Source organism: Sus scrofa, chromosome 6 (genome assembly GCF_054392235.1).
Source record: "Sus scrofa isolate SSC_HxYL_T2T_F1_AM1 chromosome 6, Sscrofa_HxYL_maternal_Yorkshire_Landrace_v2.0, whole genome shotgun sequence".
Lineage (NCBI taxonomy): Eukaryota > Metazoa > Chordata > Mammalia > Artiodactyla > Suidae > Sus > Sus scrofa.
Genome location: NC_139388.1, coordinates 144,260,049 through 144,278,667, shown reverse-complemented (window position 1 = coordinate 144,278,667; position 18,619 = coordinate 144,260,049). Strand labels below are relative to the sequence as shown.

At 35.5% G+C, this 18,619-nt stretch overlaps 1 pseudogene across 1 annotated transcript in view; it reads left to right on the top strand.

Annotated features, from left to right (window-relative positions):
• Positions 1-18,619, top strand: part of LOC110261402 (tyrosine--tRNA ligase, mitochondrial pseudogene) — a 317,000-nt pseudogene that overhangs the window by 194,343 nt on the left and 104,038 nt on the right. Inside the window, exon 6 of the transcript XR_014808620.1 lies at positions 15,685-15,783. The product of XR_014808620.1 is annotated as a tyrosine--tRNA ligase, mitochondrial pseudogene (transcript). The remainder of the gene's footprint in view (positions 1-15,684; positions 15,784-18,619) is intronic.

Below are 18,619 nucleotides of genomic sequence, written 5' to 3'. Positions count from 1 at the left end.
CTATGCCGCAGCTACAGCAGTGTGGGATCTGAGCCACGTCTGCAACCTGCACCACAGCCCACAGCAATGCCAGATCTTTAATCCACTGAGCAGGGCCAGGGATCAAACCTGCATCCTCATGGATGCTAGTCAGATTTGTTAACCACTGAGCCACGACGGGAACTCCTAAATACTTTAAAACATTCCTAAAACATTAAAATAAATTTTAGCGGCAAAGGAAAAGCCAAGTTGTTTTCCTTTGCCCCTAGCTTTCAGTTTTTAGCCTGCCTTTGTCTCTTGTTGCCCACTCCTCACCCTACTGTATCCTACACATAAGGACCCTTATACCAATTCATAGACAATGAAACTTGCACATTCAAGTTTTATTTACAACCTCTGAAAAACAGCCATTTCTCAGGTACCCCTCAGACTTGGGGTGCATATACCCAAGGGTGGTTTAATATTTGCGCTGTCTAGTGCAAGATTAAAATACAGAGCACCTTATTCAAAAAGCAAGAAAAATGATCTACCATTAAAGTTACTAAATGTAAAGTTTTTTTTTTCTCTTTTTTCTGCAGTGTCTCTCTTGTCATGGTGTTTTGTTTGCTGTTTGGTGTCATTCTAAATAAAGAAAAATTAATATTGTTATATTAGCATACATTTTACCATTTATCTTTATATTGTGCAATGCCAGTTTTAAATTCAAGTGTAAGAACACTTAACTTCTATGCAGAATCATCAGAATTACACAGTTCCTATTTTAGCTAGTATATACATATGCATTTTGTTCTTCCCGAAACAGTGTAAATGCTGCATATTCTAACTCAGCTGTTTTCATTTCACTTCTTGACGTGTGTACTTTCTACCAACACTCTCTACCTTCAGCTTACCGATAAGTAGGAGAAGACTAAAAGGTAAATGAACTAGTGGTTGCCCTTTTTTCCTAATACCTTTTACATTACCATATTTCCAAGTAAGTTGTTGGCTGCTACAAAAAGCAATTAGCAGTAAGAAAGGAAATGATAGAGTTCCTTGGTTATTTTGTTTCTTAGAATGCCATTTCCATCTTTATACAAGCAAAGCAAGTTTTGATTCAAACTAAGAACAAGATCTCTCTGGCTGTCGATATTCACCTCCCTTCTTATATAACTCACTCCTTATTCTCACTTTGCAACTTGTTGGATTTATGAACATTCTGGATCTGCTGGAATTCTGTGTCCGTGAAGCACCATGAACTGAACAGATGAATAAGGGTGCAAGGAATTGACTCACATACAGCTTGCATGTATCTCATCTTTCATAGTCTCCATTACCCCAATGGACTTCACTTAACAAAGCACAAGTTTAAAGATAAAATTATTAAGAATTTCAAAATGGTGGCAGTACTAAATTAATCCAAATGAAGGACCCTTCTGAACATGGAGCCCTGTGCCACTGCACAAGTTGTACAACCATGAAGCCAGCCTTTTCTATAGCAGTGATGTGTTCTACCTTTGGAAAGGCAAACAAGGAAAATAGTTATGATAAATAAATATTCCCAGGATTCTAGATTCCAGAGAATGGGAAGGGGAGATGTGTGCTCTTTTGTGCAAGCTGGGGACATTGTCTTCGTCCCATGGATTCTTTAGTGAGAAAAGGGCAAGAATAATCCACAGAGCAGGAGTTCCTTTTCCAGTTTTGCAGACAACAGGTTTCTATTCCTAAACTTTTCTTGGGGGAGATCATACAGAAGATGTGACAGCCCATTGACCCGAGAGCAGGATTCAAGCAATTGGAGGCTTGTCCTGGGAATGAGTATCCTATACACCCTAGTGTATTTCATCCACATATCATCAGAAGTAATCTTATTTAAATGTATGTCAGACCCTGACACTCCTTTAAGTGAAATCAGCAATCACATTGTCACAGTGAAGACTAGAGTCCTTATAATGGTCCATATTTCCCTTTATAACCTACTGACAGTATATCTTACCATTTTCCATTTTGTGACTTCACTCCAATTACACTGGCCTCTTTTCAATTCTTTGAATGCCTAAATAAACTCCTTTTATCTCTGTCTGCATTATTAGTGACAGCAATCTTCCTGGTCTCTTCAGGTCACCATTGCTTTCCGGTTACTTAATATCAATGCTGCAAAGTGATCTACAAATCTAAGGTCATCATCTGATTGCTCTGATATTTTCAATGACTTTTCATTATATGTAAGATAAAATCCAAATCTATTAACATGAGAAATAAATGGTCAATTCATAATAGTTGAGTATGCGGCACATATTAAATGCTAAGTAAAGTTTTTTTTTGTTTGTTTGTTTTTTTTTTTTGCTTTTTAGGGCTGTGCCCCCAAAAGCAAAAAATACTTCCAGCATATGAAAGTTCCCAGGCTAGGGGTCAAATTGGAGCCACAGCCACAAAAATGAGGGATCTGAGCCAAGTCAGTAACATATACCACAGCTCATGGCAATGCTGGATCCCTGACCCACTGAGTGAGGCCAGGGATCGAACCCACATTCTCATGGATACTGGTCATGTTCATTTCTGCTGTGCCACAACAGGAACTCTAACAAAATTTATTTTTATTGGGGAAACATGTACTGATGAATTCAACACTCTGTCCAGTAAGACATGATGTAATTTTTATCTATTGTAATAAATTAATAGATTTTCCTCTACCCCAAGTAATATTGCCTTCCTTTTATCTTTTTTTTTCCAATCCTTCCTCCCCTCCCTCATTCTCTTTCTCTTAGATTTTCCCTCCCCTACCTTGCTCATTCTCTCTTACTCCCATCCCTACACACTTAGTGGTATTTGCACAGTAACTGTTTAGTAGGGAAATTGTGGCAGATCTAAGAGAAAGCCCTTTTAATGACTAATAAATGTTAAGCAGTAATAATGCCTTATTGAAACTGAAAGGGCTGATAATCAGCAATGCAGATTAGTAAAGAACTACAGCCTCTGGGTGTGAAAGAAATTGAGTTCCGTCTAAAATCAATCAGATGGTAAGTAAGCTGTCACTAATAATGACAGAAACACTAAGCTCCAGGATTAAACTCATAACTTTTTGGACCTCTGATAATTTCTTCTTGAAAATACTTCAGCTTTTGCTAGTATATATGGGCATGGCAATATATTAGTTGGGGTAACTACAGTTATGCAGCATTCTTACTAGAGATTGTATTTTTTCATATTGCTTTATTATATTCCACATCTCAGAGTTTATCTAATTAAAACAGTAACCTGAATGCATTTTGTAGTATTTGATAATTATTCTTGTGTGGCAGAGCTGAAATACCCCTTTTTCTTGGAGTCCATGCAAAATAGATTCCAAATCACTTAACTTTTTAAGATAATATCATAAAAGAATTGTCTCAATTACATGTTTTTAAACTGTCAATTTTATGAGACTAATTGAGATTCATTTTGATAAATATCTTTTGCATGATAAATAGATCTTCCTCTACTGTGTATTAAAGAACAGCTTGTTTCCTTTGGATTAAATTTTTATGGTAAAATGCAAATAATTTCCATTTCTTATAATTTATGATATTATTACCATATCCTGTTACATAAAATGACAATGAGCAAAACACTCCTGCTGCTGCAATCTGTGCTGAAAAGCTTCCTCAAAATATATTGTCTCCATTCCTATCAGTTGATATAGCTGTAGGAGGTAGGAATTTTCTCACAGTATTTGCTGGATGATGCTAATACTTGGTTATAATAGGCACTAAAAATATAACATGCATTTGCTCAGCTCAAATTATAAACAGTCAAAGCTCTCTGAATAAGAATCATATGCTTTTAAGATTCATTTCTGCCTATGAGTGTTTTCTATATATTATTATTGGTGTTTATTTCCCATTTATATACAAATAAATTTGATAGGAATTGCCACACTCTACAGTCAATATGATACATAATCCAAATCTAGGTTGAATGTATGTGGCTTGTAACAAACACTTTATGAGTTGGAGAACTGTATGTAATTGGAAGAACAGAAGTTTTAAGCAATGCAGATAACCCAGAAAGTCAGGGTTTTCCTTAGACTTGAATATGCTATGGCCCATTGAGTGATTTATATACAGTTCTGAATAATTTACATATGTTTTATGAAAGGGGAACCATGAATTTAGAAATATTTTAATGGAAACAAGAATTTCTTCTTCCGAAAAATATAGATTGTTAGATAGAGGGACTATAATATGATTTACAGTTCTAGATCTGGAGACAGATTATCTATATTCAAAGTTGGCCTTTTCCGGTTAGATCACATAATGACTTTAGGTGTAGATTTTCTCTTCCGGAAATGTTTTTGCTTAAAAAGTTAGTTTAGAAAATCAACTTTTGGAGTTCCCATAATGGCTCAGTGGTTAACGAATCCGACTAGGAACCATGAGGTTACGGGTTCGATCCCTGGCCTTGCTCAGTGGGTTAAGGATCTGGCATTGCCGTGAGCTGTGGTGTAGATTGCAGGCATTGCTGTGAGCTGTGGTGTAGGTTGCAGACGAGTCTCGGATCTGGCGTTGCTGTGGCTCTGGCGTAGGCCAGCAGCTGCAGCTCTGATTAGACCCCTAGCCTGGGAACCTCCATATGCTGCAGCAGTGGCCCAAGAAATGGCAAAAAGAAAAAAAAAAAATCAACTTTTTTTTTCTGTTGGCCACACCCAGGCATGTAGAAGTTCCCAGGCCAGGGATTGAACACGTGCCACAGCAATGACAAAGCTGGATCCTTAATCCATTGCACTATCAGGGAACTCTAGAAATTCCATATTTCTAATAACTAGAGATTATTCAAATTTTATATCACTTTTAAAGTCAGTTTTTGCTTAATGTTTTGACAAGTTTGTCATTTTTAAAAAAATTGTCTGGGTAAGTTTTGGCAACTATAATGAAATACCATACACTGGGAGGCTTAAACAACAAACAGTTATTTCTTACAGTTCTGGATACTAAAAACTGGAAGATCAAAGTACCAGTCACTTTGGTTCTTGGTGAGATCATTTTCTTGGTTTGCATAGAGCTTCCTTCTTATGGTGTCCTTACATGGCAAAGAGAAAAATCATCTCTCTCCAGTGTTTTCTTGTACCATCTACCTTCTATCTAATTACCTCCCAAAGGCCCCACCAGATATTTACAGAGTATTCCATCCAACAATAGCAAAATACACATTCTTCTCAAGCTGACATGGACCATTCTCCAGGTTAGGATATAGAATAGGCCGCAGAACAAATCTTAGTAAATTTAAGAAGATTGAAATCATATCAGGCATCTTTTCTGACCACAATGATAGGACACTAGAAATCAATTACAAGATGAAAACTGGAAAATCCACAAATACGTGAGGATTAAACAACATGCTACCCAGACAAAAGTGGGTCAAAGAAGAAATCAATAGGGAAATCAAAAAATAATCTTGAGAAATATGAAAATGGATCTAATGTAAAACATGGTAAATGTAATTAGTAACACTAAATTATATAATTAAAATTTGCTAAAAGAGTGGAACTTAAATGTTCCTACCAAAGGCAAAAAAAGTTGAGATTATAGATATGTAAATTAACTAGATAGTGGGAATTCTTTCACAAGGTATACATATATCAAATCACCATGTTATACACTTTAATATAATACAATTATGTTTTCAACTTTACCTAAATAAAGTTGAAGACATTGAAAAATAAAGCAAAACAAAATGCCACCCTTGTCCTCATAACCACTTGTGAAAATGAAAAGTGTAGCATCTATATTTTCTTCCACTTTGTGTTGTGTGTGTTCCCACATTTAAATGATTTCCTGGTTTTCCTTTCCCTCCTTCTTGTCTTTCTAAACATGATGTGGTAGTGAACTTGACAGTTTAACTGGTAAATTAAAAATGTATAAAATGAGATTAACAATAAAAAAGAGGGTTCCAAAACACGTAAAAAATTATGTATCTGTCTAAAGAAGAATGGATACCATCCAAAGTCTTTCTTACTAATACTTGGCTACCAAGATCTCCAGACAACCTGGATTGTTACTATTTGGGCAAAGGGTGAGCACTTTTATTTGTTATGTGTTTGTGTTAGTTTTTTATTGATATTATAACAAATCATCACAAGCTCAGTTCCTTACAACAGCACAAATTTGCTTTTCTACGGTTTTTTAGGTCAGAAGTAGAACAGGTCTCAGCAGACTAAAATAAAGATGTTAGCAGACTGAGCTCCTTTATAGAGTCTTTAGGCGAAAATTCCTTTTCTGCTCTTTCAGTTCGTTAGCACAAATCAGTTCTTTGTATGTAGAGCACCAAGACACATTTTCTTGCTGGCTAAAATCATAGTAGTTTCTAGTTTCTAGACCCACTGCTTTCTGTGAGCGATGATTCTTTCTCATCTTCATAGTCAACAAAGGCAGTTCAAGGCTTTCTTATGTCACAGGTCTCTCTGACCAGAGCCTGAAAGTATTCTTTGCTTTTAAAAATTCATGTATTTCTCTGATTCTACACCTAGCCTGGGAAATGCACTGCAGGTGCTGCCCTAAAAAAGACAAAAAAAAAATGTTATATATTTAGGTTGTATCCATCTAGATAATGCAAGATAATTTCCCGGTTGAAGGACCTGAATCTTAATCATATCTGCAAAGTCTCTTTTGCCATGTTGAGTAATATATTCATTGATTTGAGGAATTAGATTGTAACGATATATTTGGAGGGCCACCCACAGAAGGTAAAAAATTGCATTTTATTGGTTTTGATCATTACAACCAGGATATTGGCCTGTGACCTTCATCATGCCCGTCCAGTGCATAGGATGAAACTTGAAATGAGTAGCTGGTAATATAGACACTAATGGATCTTGGAGCATTTTGTCTGGCAAGAATGAGATTTGTAGGAAGTTTAGTTCTTGGGGAGCAATGGTAGCAGTACTATTTTCTTTTCTACAGCTTTTCCAGTTTCCACAATTAATCTACTTATAATTGTGTTGTCCTAATGCTACAGTCAAGACTATAGTACCTATTACATTTTAACTCCAAACTATTGGTCTCTGAGAGTGGAACACATTTTATTGTCTTTGGAATACTTGTGCCTCTCCCTGGATAGACCTGACCCTATGTCAGTAGTCTTTAGTAAGGACACTTTTGGCATTTTAGATGGGAACCTTCTTTATTGTAAAAGATTGTTGTGCACACTCCAAGTTGTGTATTGTTCTCAGTCACTACACACTAAATGTCTCCTGAGCCCAGATACTTCATGCATTTCTGAAATATCTTGATGCATTTCAGTTTTTTTACTTAGTTATATTGACCTTGGTTGGTAATTACTGTTTTAAATATTCAATACATGTTTGATAAAAGAGATAACATGAGTTCTGAAGTGAGTAATATTTATTTCCCATGTATTCATTTCTTTGATCATTTGTTTAACAAACTAGTATTGAGAAATTCCACTTGACAAATTCTGTGCTGGACATTGCATATACTAGTCATAGAATGCTCTTGACCCAACAGCTCATCCACTTCTATGTTATCCTCAGGTCAGAGGATCATTGAATACTGTTCCTCAGATTTTAGGGCATCGAGTGACAAAAAGATTATTGACGCACCTAGTTCTCTTCTTATTTTATCTTCCATGACCTATGTCTTCTGGATAACCACTGCATTGTATTTAATTTTTCCTTTTCCACTCATGTGTATCAAGTGACACAGTTCCTTCAAGTGACAAACCTTTATCAAAATTGGAAGACAGCGGGGAAGAGGAAGCTTTGAGCCTTGAATTCAATTCACATGTTCTTATAGAACAGTATAAAAAATACTGCAGAATGATAAATGGACTATTCAGGCTAATTCTCTTATTTCTCATTTGCTTCTATGCATAAAATTCTTGGGGATGCCACATAAGCAGTGACCAAGCTAAGCCAAGATTGTAACCCTCTAATAGTAGGCTTCTCATACTAGAAACTGGCCATGGTTTATATTACTTGAAGTCCCTTCACTTCCCACCCAAATAGGTTCCCATAAGGAAATATTAGTTGTTGAAATATGTACCTCCTACACAATCTCCAAAAACCTTGCAGGAAAAACAAGAAAGGTAATACAAATAATATGGAAGCCGTACATAAAAAGAGATGTAGAAGTGGGGGAATAAATACTCAAGACTAGCAAAGCAGACTCTGGAGTCCACACCAGACCCTAGAATCAAACAGGGAAAAAAAAAAAAAAAAGATAGGGCTCATTACCATGGAAAACATTGGCTAGGGCTGATGGGGAAATAGTAAGAACAGATGTGAGACCTCGTGGATCAGAGTTCAGATTAATGAGAATTTGAGAAAGAGGTAATTAGAAAGTGCCTAGGACCAGAGTCTAGGGAAGGCATAGCTTCTAGAGAAGAACAGTAGTCAAAGCCTTGATAGTCAAAGGGATAAAGGAATATGTTGAAGATAAGTGTTCTATTGAAACAAGGCAGTCTCAAAGAATCATGAAGGATTTAAAAAAAAGAATCATTTATGCTTTCTTGTAAAAGTGCTGATATCATCAAAGGGGAAAAGCCCTTCTTTTTACTCTTTTTTAAACTTCACCTCTGTTCATCATCTCAATGGTTTCTCCTGTTAGCAGCAGTGTAGTTATATGAATGAACCTGAATACGCACAGATATATTTTAAACCCTGAAAAATATAACCTAAAGTACATTTTAGCTTTGGTGTGCCCTCAAGGGTGAAACTGAATTGCTCAGAGCTGAATAATGGGATTCATTACTATGACCAGTTGAAATCTGACATAACCCAAGGTATTCCAATTCTGTGGAGCAGCTTAGAAACTGTGGAGAGTAATGCAACCCCACTTCAATTGATTTCTTATCCTACTGCTGCAACCATCAATGAATAGGTATTTTCTTCCTATGAAGAAGAGGTATATCTGTGTCTATTGATAGAAGGAACAAAAACCACTCTTTTGAATATTCAAATGACCTTATTTTAGCTCATTTTGTTCTGTGATGCAAAAAAAGTGCTGATTTATCATTAATGCTATAAAATTAGAATGGATCATCAATATCTTATGGATGTAAATAATTATATATACAAGTTTTTTTTGTTAATGTGTCTGAATAGTCATATGAATGATAATGTTAGACTGTCAATTAAGAGACACTTTTTTGTCCTTTACTCTGTTATACATGAAAATTAAAATCTGCTGTATAAAATATAAATTTGACACTGGAAAGCTACCTTTTCTTTATAGTATAGAAAGTCCAGAGCCAGCTTGCTTCTACTTTAAGTTTTAGCAAATGTTTTTTTTTTTTTTTTTTTTTTTTTTTTAAATTTTATTTTTTTATTTTCCCACTGTACAGCAAGGGGGTCAGGTTATCCTTACATGTATACATTACAATTACAGTTTTTCCCCCACCATTTCTTCTGTTGCAACATGAGTATCTAGACATAGTTCTCAATGCTATTCAGCGGGATCTCCTTGTAAATCTATTCTAGGTTGTGACTGATAAGCCCAAGCTCCCGATCCCTCCCACTCCCTCCCCCTCCCATCAGGCAACCACAAGTCTCTTCTCCAAGTCCATGATTTTCTTTTCTGAGGAGATGTTCATTTGTGCTGGATATTAGATTCCAGTTATAAGTGATACCATATGGTATTTGTCTTTGTCTTTCTGGCTCATTTCACTCAGTATGAGATTCTCCAGTTCCATCCATGTTGCTGCAAATGGCATTATGTCATCCTTTTTTATGGCTGAGTAGTATTCCATTGTGTATATATACCACCTCTTCCGAATCCAATCCTCTGTCGATGGACATTTGGATTGTTTCCATGTCCTGGCTATTGTGAATAGTGCTGCAATGAACATGCGGGTGCATGTGTCTCTTTTAAGTAGAGCTTTGTCCGGATAGATGCCCAGGAGTGGGATTGCAGGGTCATATGGAAGGTCTATGTATAGATTTCTAAGGTATCTCCAAACTGTTCTCCATAGTGGCTGTACCAGTTTACATTCCCACCAAGAGTGCAGGAGGGTTCCCTTTTCTCCACAGCCCCTCCAGCACTTGTTATTTGTGGATTTATTAATGATGGCCATTCTGACTGGTGTGAGGTGGTATCTCATGGTAGTTTTGATTTGCATTTCTCTTATAATCAGCGATGTGGAGCATTTTTTCATGTGTTTGTTGGCCATCTGTATATCTTCTTTGGAGAAATGTCTATTCAGGTCTTTTGCCCATTTTTCCATTGATTGATTGGTTTTTTTGCTGTTGGGTTGTATAAGTTGCTTATATATTCTAGAGATTAAGCCCTTGTCAGTTGCATCATTTGAAACTATTTTCTCCCATTCTGTAAGTTGTCTTTTTGTTTTCTTTTGGGTTTCCTTTGCTGTGCAAAAGCTTTTCAGTTTGATGAGGTCCCATGGGTTTATTTTTGCTCTAATTTCTATTGCTTTGGGAGACTGACCTGAGAAAATATTCATGATGTTGATGTCAGAGAGTGTTTTGCCTATGTTTTCTTCTAGGAGTTTGATGGTGTCCTGTCGTATATTTAAGTCTTTCAGCCATTTGGAGTTTATTTTTGTGCATGGTGTGAGGGTGTGTTCTAGTTTCATTGCTTTGCATGCAGCTGTCCAGGTTTCCCAGCAATGCTTGCTGAATAGACTTTCTTTTTCCCATTTTATGTTCTTGCCTCCCTTGTCAAAGATTAATTGACCATAGGTGTCAGGGTTTATTTCTGGGTTCTCTATTCTGTTCCATTGGTCTGTCTGTCTGTTTTGGTACCAGTACCACACTGTTTTGATGACTGTGGCTTTGTAGTATTTCTTGAAGTCTGGGAGAGTTATGCCTCCTGCTTGGTTTTTGTTTCTCAGGATTGCTTTGGCGATTCTGGGTCTTTTGTTGTTCCATATAAATGTTTGGATTGTTTGTTCTAGTTCTGTGAACAATGTCATGGGTAATTTGATAGGGATTGCATTGAATCTGTAGATTGCTTTGGGTAGAATGGCCATTTTCACAATATTGATTTTTCCAATCCAGGAACATGGAATATCTTTCCATTTCTTTACATCTTCTTTGATTTCTTTGATTAAGGTTTTATAGTTCTCGGCATATAGGTCCTTTACCTCTTTGGTCAGGTGTATTCCGAGGTATTTGATTTTGTGTGGTACAATTTTAAAAGGTATCGTATTTTTGTATTCCTTTTCTAATGTTTCATTGCTGGTATACAGAAATGCAACTGACTTCTGAATGTTAATCTTATATCCTGCCACTTTGCTGAATTTATTAATCAGTTCAAGGAGTTTTGGGGTTGAGTCCTTAGGGTTTTCTAGGTATAGAATCATGTCATCTGCATACAGTGACAGTTTGATCTCTTCTCTTCCTATATGGATGCCTTTTATTTCTTTTGTTTGTCTAATTGCTGTGGCTAAGACTTCCAAAACGATGTTGAAGAGCAGTGGTGAGAGTGGGCATCCCTGTCTTGTTCCAGATTTGAGTGAGAAGGCTTTCAGTTTTTCCCCATTGAGGATTATATTTGCTGTGGGTTTATCATAAATGGCTTTGATTATATTCAGGAATGTTCCCTCTATACCCACTTTGGCGAGGGTCTTGATCATGAATGGATGTTGAACTTTGTCAAATGCTTTTTCTGCATCTATTGAGATGATCATATGATTTTTGACTTTTTTTTTGTTAATGTGGTGTATGATGTTGATTGATTTGCGTATGTTGAACCATCCTTGTTTAGCAAATGTTAAATAAAATGATTAGCTATAATCTTAAGCTTTCCAGATAATAGGAAGAGGTTTTCCTGCATTTGTTTTCATGAGGCTGAAATTGATGCAAACGTCTAACCTATATGATGTAAAACAAAAAAAAATTATAAGCCAACCTTATCTATGAAAATATATGTAAAAATAGTATGAGGCTTAAGAATCTTTAATTTGGAAGCCATAATAAAGGTCAGTTACTACATTTAACAACAAGAACAACAAAAACAAAAACAAAAAAACAATATGACCTCAGGATATTAAAGTGATTTGTCCTAGTCCCACTCATTTTTCAAAGTCTTGACCAGAACCCATATAACCTGATGCTCAATTCTAGTCTTTTCGGGTAAGTCACACTATTGCCATCCTACAATTGAATCAGATGATGCATGCCATTATCTCAAGTCAACTCACAAGCTCTATGGTTTAACATAATTAAGATTGGTTTGTTGATCACTTAAACTGACAAATACCAACATCCTTCCACCTGGGCATTAAGGCCTTGAGTAAGATGGCTCTGTCATTCTCCAGGGACTTTTGATCTAGGAGAAACAGCAGTGTTAATGGTTTAAAGTGAGATATTAATTCTCTGTTCAGGCATTGAACCTGGGCAACCTGGATGAAAACCAGGGATCCTAGCTCCTAGATTAGCTAGAGGCTAAAAGCAGACTTTTCCTGAAACTTGCACCTATTGAAAGCAAGAGTGTTTCAAGGAGGCAAAGACTGTAAAAACAGGTATAAAGTTTATTGTTAGAAACATAGTACAACTGTGAGAGAGCACAGAGAGAATTTATCTAAGGCAGAAGCAGAGCAATAAAAGCACCCAAAAGAGTGAGGGTGTGGGCTTCCTTTTGAATGAAGAGAGTGCCAGAGAGGCGATTTAAATTGCTTATGTAGGAAAGTTCTTTGTTTTCCTTTGGCCAATTATCTTGTTTTATCTTTCACATGGGATCAGACCCAGGGCCCTCCCCAATCTTCATATGTATCTTTTGGCCAAGATGGATTCCAAATTAGACATGGTGGGAAGGCTATTTAAACTTATTATGGCCTGGCACCTCCTCCCTTTCTGACTCAGAGGGATCTCTCTGAGCATGTGTAGTTGGGGTCTCCCTGACCCCAAGGATGGGAAGTATGTGACCTGTTGATCTTTTGCTCAAGCAGGGCTTTTGATCCTGTCATTACCATTGTTTAAAAAATAAGTTCACAGAGGACAAGTACCAGTTATTTGCCTTGTGCTTGTTATTATTTCTATCTTAGAGTGTAGATGGGTGACTGTTTGTAAAGGTTTATCCTAGAGCCCATCTATCTCCTGCCTCAGGAGGTATAAACAAGAGACTAGTTATGAATGTCTATCCTGGAGTCCATCTATCTCCTGCCTCACTTTGGTCATATGCATACAGCTAACAGAAGAAGAGAGATACAGAAAAGCTCATCTTCGTAACTATTCTAGTAAATATGACACTAATTACTTACATTCCCATTCCTTGCGTGAAAACCAGACAGATAATTTCAGGTGACCCAGAATGGGATCTCGGAAGTGGAATTCCTAGCTAATAGCTTCACAAAGTTTGTGGTAAAGTGCTAGTTATGTCTTTATGGTAACTATACAGTGTTCTAATTTATACCTGTTTTCCTGCTTAAGCCTAATTATTATCATCCAGTCTAGGACAATTTAATAGTGTTGCCTTTCTCAAGTGTCCTTATTTGAATGATAAATTATATGATCATCTTATGTTCTGCCACAATGCTTTTAGACAATTGCAGAAGACTTCTGTAATTGTTGTTTTTAATATATCAAAAGGAGATGATATATTAAAACATTATAATATTTTGTTGTAGATATCATTAACATATTATTTAATGTGTCTAGTTCATAGGCACATTACACCTTCATCGCAGCTCCATCACCCCAGAATAATGACTGTTTTAAAAATATTTTCCAGATGTATGTAAAAATAATTATTTAAAAACTTCATCAAAATTTTATCAGAAATTTATCAACAATAGCCTGTTTGGGACTTTTTTGACCCTAGATAATATAGCTTTGAACAAATTCATATGCAGATTAGAAAGCACAGCCAGATGTTCCAAGACATTGAATATTTTAAGAACATATTGGAGGAAAACTTAAATACACAGTAAAAGTGTACCTAAAAGGAAGAAGACAACTGAGGTACTTCACTGCCTAAAGACAAAAGAATTGAATTTATATCCCTTTAAAATCCCTTACGTTTCTTTAATGCTATCAAAAACTCTCCTGCAGAGTATAATTTTAGTATATAAAAATGTTTTAAAATGATATGCTAAAGCAAGTGAAGATGTAGTAATAGACCCTTTAAGCAATAACATGCCCTGTATCTTGAATACTAGCATTCTCTGATATCATGTAAGATTTGCTTGTGAAATCTATCTGAGAAACAGAACTTAGCATGACAGAGTGTTGAGTTCCCAGGGTAAAGGCAATATTCTATCTCTTGAAATGTAATGAGGACGACACTTCATTAAAGTGCAATTGTCAACTTGGGGGAATGATACTGCTTTGCTATGTCAAAATAACAGGCAAATAGAACAGAACATGAATTTAAAAAAAAATCTTGGGACAGCAGCACGTATAATTTAATAAGATGTTTCTACTGTGACTTTTCTGGAATGAAAAGAAAATTAAACAAGAATGTGGTAAATATGACTCGTTCAACTTATTTTCTTCCCATCTACTGACTCTTACCTCAGTGCCCTCTTTGCTTCCCTTCCCTGTCCCAAAAGTAAAATAAACAGAGCTGTCAGATATCAGTGTCATAGTGAAGATTTTACAAAATCGTAAATGTTTTGAACTCCAAAATAACAGCCTGACCGGTGCATTCCAAACTGAAACCTCATAAATTCTTAAGTGTACTATTCAATGGTAAATGTTCTGAAACCTTCCTAATAATCACTTCTGGCATTAAAAAAAAAAAAAAAGGAAAAAGAAGTGGATGTCTTTATCCTTTTAATAGAAAATGTCAAAATTTTTTCTTATTTTTAATGTCTTGGTGAACAATACAATCTGGAATGTCGTAGGATTTGCACATTTCCAAGTATTACAGACCATTGTTTAAGAGTTATTGTTCATTTCATCCACCTTCATTCACTAAGATACCACTAATTATTCTTTGAAATCTGAGAGTATTAATTAGAAATATTTTTAACATAATACTTATAAACATGTTACTAGGACATTTAAAGGAATGTAAGAGATGACTTAATGAATTTATATAGAAGGGACTTTAGATATTTTCAAGCTCAGACCACTCATTTTTAAAATCAAAAGGCACAAGAATTTAACTTCGTAAAATAACTCTCAATTTTGTTGGCAGATCTTAGCCTGGTATTAGCCATCAATTATTTCTAATTTGCCATGTGTCCAGCATTTTGTATCACTTTAATTTAATTCCTACATCAACCTTGTGGAAAAAAAGTTAGGGTGGTCATTAATATTTTCATTTGGCAGATAAGGAGACAGAGATATTAGCTTTAGTAATCTGCCCATTTTGCAAAGATAACATAAAAATGTGAAATATATAAATCATGTAGATGTCTCCTTCAGGTAATTGCTTTAATGTGTCATGTGGCCTACCATGTTTTTAAACATATTGTCCCTTTGAATTTCTAAACGTATTTGTTGTACCACTGTGCTATCTTGCCCAAAGACAAAATCCTTTGCTCAATAAGCCTGCATTGTGCATGTCATCTTGTTATAAATAAACTGAATCTTAATTTGTAAACGAGTAAACATCTTTTGGGTTGATGCACTAATGAGGATGATGTAATATAAACCAAAATAATGCAAGATGTGTCTAAGATGCTCAGAATTCTAGTAGCATAAAAAGCGCAGCCTGCCATCAACTATCTGCAAAGACTGTCTGTCTATCTGTGTCTTTTGAATGCACTGAGATGTCTACAAATCATTTCACAGTATATCACAAAATTTCTCTAATCTCCTTGCTTACTTAGAGTAAAGAACATCTGTGAATAAAGGATCAATGGATATTTTGGCCTGAAGTAAATGGTGTTTGAAGCAAAGAGAGCAACTGATTGAATCCTCTGAATAAGGTGATGCTTGACTTCCTTTTTATTACTCACATAGTCATTTAAAAAATTTTATTGTAGTTGATTTACAATGTTCTACAGTAAAGTGACCCAGGTATACATATATATACATCGTTTTTCTCACATTTTCTTCCATCATGTTCCATCACAAGTGATTAGATATAGTTCCTTGTGCTATACAGCAGGATCTCATTGTTTATCCACTCAAATTCAGTTGTTTGCATCTACTAATCCCAACCTCCCAGTCCATCCCACTCCCTCTTCCTTCCCCTTGGCAACTACAAGTCTGTTCTCCAAGTCAATGAGTCTCTTTTCTGTGGAAAGTTTCATTTGTGCCATATATTAGATTCTAGATATGTGATATCATGTGGTATTTGTCTTTCTCCTTCTGACTTACCTCACTTAGTATGAGAGTCTCTAGTTCCATCCTTGTTTCTGCAAATAGTAGTATTTTGTTCTTTTTTATGGCTAAGTAGTATTCTGTTGTTTATATACCACATCTTCTTAATACATTCATCTGTCAATGGACATTTAGGTTGTTTCCATGTCTTGGCTATTGTGAATAGTGCTGCAGTGAATATATAGGTGCATGTATCTTTTTCAAGGAAAGTTTTGACTGGATATAGGCCCACAAGTAGGAATGTTGGATTGTGTGGTTCTCTGAGTTACCTCTGTGCTGTTTTCCATAGTGGTTGTACCAATTTACATTTCCATCAACAGGGTAGGTAGTTTCCCCTTTCAACACACCCTCTCTAGCATTTGTTATTTGTGGGCTTATTAATGATGGCCATTCTGACAGGTGTGAGGTGTTACCTCATAGTAGTTTTGATTTTCATTTTTCTAATAGTCAGTGATGTTGAGCATTTTTTCATGTGCTTGTTGGCCATCTGTGTATCTTCTTTAGAGAAATGTCTATTCAGGTCTTCTGTCCATTTTTTCAGTTGGGTGGTTGTTCTTTTTTGCTGTTGAGTTGTATAAATTGTTTGTATCATTTAGAGATGGACAGATCCTCTAAATAGAAAATCACTGAGGCTACAGAGATCTTAAAGGACACAATAGAAAAGTTAGACTTAATCCACATTTTCAGGCCATTACACCCAAAATAGTCAGAATATATATTCTTTTCAAGTGCACATGGAATATTCTCAAGGATTGACCACATACTGGGGCACAAAACTAATCTTAACAAATTTAAGAATATAGAAATTATTTCAAGCATCTTTTCTGACCAAAATGGCATGAAACTAGGAATAAACCACAGGAAAAGAAATGAGGAAAAAACTGACTACGTGGAGACTTAACTGCATGCTACTGGAAAACCAATGAGTCAATGAGGAAATCAAAAAGGAAATTAAAAAATGACAAGACAAATGACAATGAAGACACAACCATTCAAAATCTATGGGATGCTACAAAATCAGTACTTAGAGGGAAATTCTAGAGATGCAGGTCATTCTATATTTAGTTTTCTGATGTACCTCCATACTGTTTTCCATAGCAGTTGTACCAATTTACATTGGGTTTCCTTTTCTTCACACCCTCTCCAGCATTTGTTATTTGTAGACTTATTAGTGATAGCCATTATGACTGGTGTGAGGTGGTACCTCATTGTATGTTTGATTTGTATTTCTTGAGTAATCAGTGATGATGAGCATTTGTTCATGAGCCTGTTGGCCATTCATATGTCTTCTTTGGAGAAATGTCTCTTTAAGTCTTCTGCCCATGTTTCAGTTTTTTTTGTTTTGTTTTGTTTTGTTTTGTTTTTTGTTTTTTGTTTTTGTTTTGTTTTGTTTTTTTTTGCTATTGGGTTATATGAATTGTTTGTATATTGGAGGTTAAGCCCTTGTTAGTTGCATCATTTGAAAGTATTTTCTCCCATTCTGTAGGTTGACTATTTTTTTTTATGGTTTCCTTTGCTGTACAAAAGCTTGTAAGTTTGATTAGGTCCCATTGATTTATTTTTGTTTTTATTTCTATTGCTTTGGGAGACTTACCTAAGAAAATATTTGTATGGTAGATGTCAGAAAATGTTTTGCCTACGTTCTCTTCTGGGAGTTTTATGTGTCTTATGTTTTTTAAGTCTTTAAGCCATTTTGAGGTTATTTTTGTGTATGGTGTAAGGGTGTGTTCATAGTCACTTATTACCCTAATTCATTAGTTCTTAAACTTGAGTTTGTATCATTATCATTTGGCCCAAGTCCATAGTTTCTGATATGGGGCTAGATAATTCCACATTTCTGTTTCCAGGTGAATCTGATACTGATTTTTTAGGACCAGCCTTATTAAGTGATTGAATGTTTACATTGTAAGCAATAAGTGGTTTCTTATTTTCCTGTTTTCTCTTCTGATTAATATACTTGACCAGGTATTTAATAACTATAAATCCAAAGTATTTGTGCTCTCAGTCATTTTGGCTGAAATTACAGCAAATAGTAATTGGATGAGTCAAGATTTGAAATATCACCTCTATGACTACAAAACCTCTGCTGTTTTTATCCTACCATATGTTTATTTTTGAGGAACACAATAATACCATTAGAACTTAAGTCAACATTTTGAAATAAAATTCATATAGTAAAAATATGTTTAGTTTTATTAAAAATTCTGTTCAAGAACTAAGAAATTTTTATGGCTGTTATGCATTTAAATATAAAAATTTTTAAATTGTGATAGCATCATAACAACAGAAGACATTTCTTATTTGTCCCAACCCTCAACAAAAACAAAGATTTGTCATGCATCCATAAACAAAATGTCTCTATAGGAGTTGTGGAATCTAGAATAATACACCAAGAGACCCAGGAGTAATATCCTCACCAGTACCTCTGGAAATAAGACC